The 6879-nt window shown below is 40.4% G+C and overlaps 1 pseudogene; it reads right to left on the minus strand.

Annotated features, from left to right (window-relative positions):
* Positions 1-1842: 1842 nt before the first annotated feature.
* On the minus strand, positions 1843-2019 carry LOC140283468 (U2 spliceosomal RNA; annotated as a pseudogene).
* Between the last annotated feature and the right edge of the window lie 4860 nt (positions 2020-6879).

Here is a 6879-nt window from a genome sequence, read left to right on the forward strand (position 1 = left end):
ACCCGCTTTTTACAAACTATGCTCGGACATTCAAACCTTCTTGTAGCCAAACACATCCACTCCTGCTTTTGTTGATGTATGGTTGGGCATTCGAACCTACTTGTTGCCCGCTTTTCATTAATTATGGGTGGACATTCACACCTTGTCACAGCCAAACACCTCCGCTCCCTGTTTTGATCATGTATGGTTGGACATTCGCACCTTTTCTCACCCGCTTTTTGCAAACTATGGTCGGCCATTCACAGCTTCCTCTCCACCATACTTGTATGGTGGGATATTCACACCCACTTGCATCCGAAGATCTCCGCCCCCACTTTTGTTGATATTTAGTCGGTCATTCACACCTTACCCGTTTTCTTGCCGCCAAACACCTCTGATCTCGCTTTTGATGATGTAAGATTGGGCATTCAGACCTTGCTTTTCCTGCTTTTCACCAACTATAGATGGACATTCACACCTTCTTGCAGCCGAACACTTCCGCTCCACCTTTTAGGTTTCTATCACACCTTTTTTTTCACCGCATTTTATAGATTATGGTTGGAAATTCTCAACCACTCATCCGAAGACCTCTCCTCCCGCTTTTGTTAATATATTTGAACTTTAGTCAGACATTCACACCTACTTGTAGCCGAACAACACCTCTCTAGCTTTTGATGAGGTATGGTCCGGGATTCTTACCGTTTCTAACACATTTTTCAGCAATTATGGTAGGATATTCACACCTTCTTGCAGCTGAACACCTCCTCTCCCACTTATGATCATGTGCGGATTGATTTTCGAAAATTTTCTTTCATGTTTTCTAGCAATTAATTATGGACATTTAGACCTTCTTGCAGCTGAACACCTCCGCTCCCGCTTTTGATCATACATTGTCAGGCATTCGCACCTTGTCTTACCCGCTTTTTACAAACTTTAGTCGAACATTCACACCTTTTTGCAGCCGAACACAGTTTTTTGCAGCCGAATTTGGGCATTCGCACCTTTTCATACCCACTTTTTACCAACTATGGTCGGACATTCACACCGTCTTACAGCGGAACACCTCCGCTCCCTCTTTTGATGGTGTATGTTCGGGCATTCGAACCTTTTCTTACCCGCTTTTTACAAACTATGCTCGGACATTCAAACCTTCTTGTAGCCGAACACATCCACTCCTGCTTTTGATGATGTATAGTATGGCATTCGAACCTACTTGTTGCCCGCTTTTCATTAATTATGGGTGGACATTCACACCTTGTCGCAGCCAAACACCCTGTTTCGATCATGTATGGTTGGACATTCGCACCTTTTCTCACCCGCTTTTTGCAAACTATGGTCGGCCATTCACAGCTTCCTCTCCACCATACTTGTATGGTGGGATATTCACACCCACTTGCATCCGAAGACCTCCGCCCCCACTTTTGTTGATATTTAGTCGGTCATTCGCACTTTACCCGCTTTTGGCAAACTATGGCCTTCTTGCAGCCAAAAACCTCTGATCTCGCTTTTGATGATGTAAGGTTGGGCATTCAGACCTTGCTTCACCTGCTTTTCACCAAATATAGTCGGACATTCACACCTTCTTGCAGCCGAACACTTCCGCTCCACCTTTTAGTTTTCTATGGGGCATTCACACCTTTATTTTCACCGCATTTTATAAAAACACCACAGGAACACCGTATTGAGGCTTTGTTCTGACCGCTCATTCGGTGTCGCGTTTCTTTCAAGCATTTCTCCTGGTTAGCCCGCACTCGGCTCGCTCCCAGAGCCGTGTTAAAGTCTACTTCGCATTCACTCTCTTTTCTCAGCAGACTAAAAGAAACTTCCATCCTGCACCGCTGTTAGCTTTTTCACAAGAGCAGAGGAGAGCGCACCATTCCCAGCGGCACTGCAGTACCGAGTCGATGCTTGGAGTGAACGGAGCAAGCTCCTTTTTCAACTCCTATTGATAAAAATCCATTTAATATGTAGTCCTTGCATAGACATATCACATATTAAACTGATAAGTACAGATGGATTATGTGCAATTAGTAAAGAGAGTAGAGGACGATCTCTCTCGTTGGAAGTCCTTACCTATATCACTTATGGGGAGAGTTACAACCATTAAAATGATGATACTACCAAAAGTTAACTATTTGTTCTCAATGATCCCCATAAAACCATCTGCTACTTGGTTTAAGTCACTAGATTCATGCATTTCCAAATTTCTGTGGAAAAACAAACCACCACGTATTAGTTTAAAAACCCTACAGAAGACCAAGGACAGTGGTGGATTAGATTTACCTCATTTTCAGCACTATTCCTTAGCCAGTAGGTTACAATATATATCAAAATGGTTTAAACCTTGTTGTTGTCACAGTTCCCAGAGACGTTGTAATCGTTGAGGATTCTATATTCACCCCCTCATTAGAGGCACGTGTTGCAGATTGATGACACTGAATCTTCTTCTCTGTTCATTGCTGGCATCATTCCCAGCATCGTAAGTGTTCGTGGCATTGTTAGCCTCTTCTTCTGGATCTTGATATCGAGCATCCTTTTGTATTTCTGGTTTGTAAGTCCTCTCTCTTCGTTCACCGGAGTCTTCGTCTCTTTGTCCTTGAGTTTGGTGATTTTTTCTTCTTTTGATGCCTTGACACAGTGTGACAGGTGATACCACATGGGAGATCCTTTAACTTGGACTGCTGTCCCTGTGCTGCGAAATGGCTGTGCTGCTCAAATGGTCTCTCCTTCATCATATACACAGTTATTTATACATCACCTTCCACCATGAAGCGTTGTCCCTTTTTGTTTCTCTCTTTGTTCTTAAAATGCTGTTATAAATGTCTAAACCAATCCATTAAACTAGATCATTTTGGCAGTAAAGCGATCTACAATGTGCTTGGTCGCAAAGCTGCTCATCTGTGGTAAACAGCTCTTCAGAAAGGCATTCTTCAATTGATTTCACTCATTTTATGTAATAATTTTGTGATTTCCTACAAAACTACACTTCTTCTCCCATCTGTCTGAGTATTTAATATTGTCTGGGTCCCGTTAAAACATGTATTTTTCCCATCTAATTACTTGTTTGCTTTAAAACAAGTATTCCCCATTTTCTATCCCTTCAGTAGCCAACCAGTTTGTATGGAGTACACTGGAGCAACTTGACTGATCAGTAAAACACTGCTTTTGTTGTCACCGCAAGGCTTCCCCCGTCGGTTGTTTCACTGAGACACTACTGAGTAACTACAACTCAACACAGTTTATACACATAACATTCATATACATACTAACAAACAAACAAACAATAATTTATCGCAATTTTCTCATCTCTGTTTGAACGTACACCCAGGTAAATATTCCTGTAGTCTTCTCATACCGACTATGGACCCATTCATTGTTTAACTTCACTGTTTTGCAAATCCTAATTGAATATTACACATTGACATTGAATTTTACTGGATAAGCAGGTCTTCATTGCATTCAGCAGCCTATATGTGAGCATTTATGTGTAAGCTGTTCTTCTTTGCATTTATCAGCAGCAAGCAATTCTTCACTGCACATGCATATGTAAATAGTAAAACAATTCCAATGTGTTAGCGAAACCTTCTATATCACAGTGGTTTCTAAGGTCTATTTTAAGTTCTTTGCCATCAGCGAGATGACATTGTTTACAAAGTGTGTCAAATTATCACTGAAGATCTTTTCAGGAATTTCAAATCTAGAAATGAGTTATTTTACGCGTGATTTTGCTACTGAGAGTGCATCTGCTTGTGCACATGGAAATATTTCAGACCATTTGGTAAAAACCTCTGTTGTCACTGAGCAGAATCGTTTCCCTTAACATTAATTTAGTTCAATGAAATCTACAAAATAATGAAATAATGAAATCCAAACAAATATGTTGAAAAAGATACACTGGCTTAGGGAATTATCTTCGTTTTGGTCTTAGATTGCCCTGTGGAATGTATTTTGCACATATTTGACCTGCTAGACAAAACTTTATTCATTTATTTATTCTAAAAAAATGTTTTTAATAATTAGTAAAACCATATGCTGTAAAAACCTGGTTCATTATTGCTTCCATCCCTCCTGTTGAGACATGACATGGTCCGTGGCTCAATACTGCAGCATATTTAAACAAATTCTTTGGCAGTATGGTTTTCCTTCCGGTCATTCATACGAGTCTATTGTAGATGGCAATTGAATAACATCTAATAATGCTAAAATATTTGTAGTTTATACATTTAGCTGTGGATGTCAACATACCTGTTTTTCCAATGCTGTGTTAACACATGTACAGTTGAGAAGGCATACTGACTGTCAGTGTAAACGTTAACAACCTTTTTGTTATTTAATTTACAAGCTTCAGTTAAAGCTACCAATTCGACTGCTTGAACAGAGTAATTTTTTGGTAGTGGTTGTTTTAAGAAAGCTTCAGTTTCTGTTACTACTGCAAATCCTGTAGCATTTGTGCCATCAGGGTTTTTTTCCTTGATCTGTTGAATAAATATAGTTATTTCTGCATTTTCATAACGTATATCAGTTAAGTCTGGCCTGGGTAAAACACTGATGGTTATTTCTGGCTTTCCATCTGTGGGGTAGGTAGCAGTGTGGATGGATTAAGTGTAGCACATCTCTCGACAACAAGGTGTGGCTGTGAAAGAAGAACTGTTATGTAGGAGAGATGTCTGGTAAAGATATTTTGTTAAGTAACCATATCACAGCCACTGCATGAGGTACCTTAAGTGTTAATGGGTGAAATAACACCATTATTGTTGATGCCTGCACTGCCAATGGCTTCTGGCCATTGATTCAAAAGTACGATCTCGTCCCTTTTTCCCCCTTTCAGTGGACACTGGCCCCTAATTACCGCAATTCAGCAGGGGGTCTTTCATTAGGAGTACTGGACTCCCCCGTGCACGGTTTCAGCTCCGACCCTGGACAGCGGAAAAAACGTTGAGATCTGGTTTTGAGGACCCAATTGTTGAGAAAAGTCTCTCAATGAGACTCAGAGTTGCTAGAGTCAGTTAATGCAAAGGTTTAATCTTGCAGCAAGTTCAAGAATGTGTGTGTGTATGGGTGTATGTGTGCGAACGTGTGTGAGTTTGTGTGTGTGAGAGTTTAAAGAACCTGTTATCCACAGGCAGGCCTTAACTAGTATGGCACGGGTCCAGCCTGTCTCATCTTTTTTGGAAGGTCCAGCGCTCGGCCGTAACCCTTCTGTCTGTTTGGACTCTCACATACATTCGGTTAATCATAGAAAAACGAGAACAAAACTTTTTAGCCCCTTAGATTCATAAAACAGACATGGTGCAGTTATTTCCATTCTAGAAAATAAGAGTAATCACCACCATTCCTATAAATTCTGGATATTCTAACAATCTGAATCTTTTTTAAATGTTCGATGAAGCCCTTTGCTGTTCTGTTTAGAGACTCAGCTGATCATAAACCAAGTTTTGCTCTTGAACCAAGCTTCTAAACTCTTCACCTTTTTCATTTCTCAGTTAGTATTCACTTTAAAACTGATTAAAAGAAAAATTAAATGAATGCCTATCAACAAATGTGGGATCTAAACTCTAGTGCTTCCTCTAAAATAATTTCCTTTCTCAATTCAGAAATGTGTGTGTGTAAGTCACAACACCCGTGACACCAAAACGGCTTTCTTTTCTCTCTTTTCTCTACACTCTGCACTGTGAGCACACACAACAAATCAGAAAGGCTTTTTTCTCTCTTTTCTACATTATGGACTGTGGGGACACAAAACCGCTCTCTCTTTTTTTTTTTTTGATTGTGTGCCAGGGCGTTGTCTCACGTATTAGATTATGCTTAAGATACGAATGAGTTTATCAGTCACATCAGAATCCATACATACTGATCCTCCCGTAATAAAATGGTCGGATCTTATCAAACATACTTTGTTTCTTGTGACAAGTCAGCGAAACAGCGTATACACGTCAAGACACTGAATCAAGTTTGCCACAAGAACTCATAAGTTTGGCAGTATTGCTCTGCCGTCAGCAATCATACACCCATTTTATTTTCATGAGACATGTGCAGGCACCTGTTCATCTACTGTTCTATCACTATGAATTAGTTTATCTATTATCAATAAGGATACTTCTACAACTACTATCAAAGTATGTCCGGACTTCTTATGTTGTCAGTTGCTATATATGAATAAGTGGGTTGCTACTGAAAAGCATTAAGCATGTCACACAGCCCAAACATATAACATTTCAGGACACACCACACAGTTAACAACCACAGTGAAGCGTGTCAAAGCCCAAACATGTAACATTCAACAGGACACTTACACAACACATTCAAATCAAACAGTCAGACAACATACAAGAACCTATACCCCAGCCGGCATTGCTCCCTGCCTATTTTCCTACAACTCACTATGTGTGCGCACACCTTTATTCACAAACTCTTCAACTTATACTCTTTTACCGAAGCTGCTACAGCTCGATTGGCCAAATACCCTTAGATCCTATTTCGGTGAATTTGACATCTGCCTTGCATGTAACAGATTAGCGGTTTAGCAGTTTTAATTTAGTTTGAGTGAAGGAATTCATTTTATAGCAAAATCCGAAATCGTGAAGAACTCATGGAAGTAAGCTTATTCTCGGATTCCTGAATCTTTAGATTTGCTCTTTGTTTTACTGCAAAGTACAACGTTGAGCAGCACTAATGAGTTGTTTCTATTTTTGGCAGGCACTCTGGAGTGCAAAGTTGTTGCTTGAATGGTGCTCGCTGGAGCGTGCGGTAGTGTAAAGTTATACCATTTAAAAGGGCTGAAGAGTGCTCAGTGCAGCGGGTGGGCCGAGGTGCAAAGTGACACTATGGCCATAAAAAGAACACCGCTACAAGTGCGCATTGTGCCAGGAAGGGCCCTCGGACGTGAACCAGTGGACAGTT

The sequence above is a fragment of the Leuresthes tenuis genome, unplaced genomic scaffold (assembly GCF_036924035.1).
Source record: "Leuresthes tenuis unplaced genomic scaffold, fLeuTen1.0.hap1 SCAF_23, whole genome shotgun sequence".
NCBI lineage: Eukaryota > Metazoa > Chordata > Actinopteri > Atheriniformes > Atherinopsidae > Leuresthes > Leuresthes tenuis.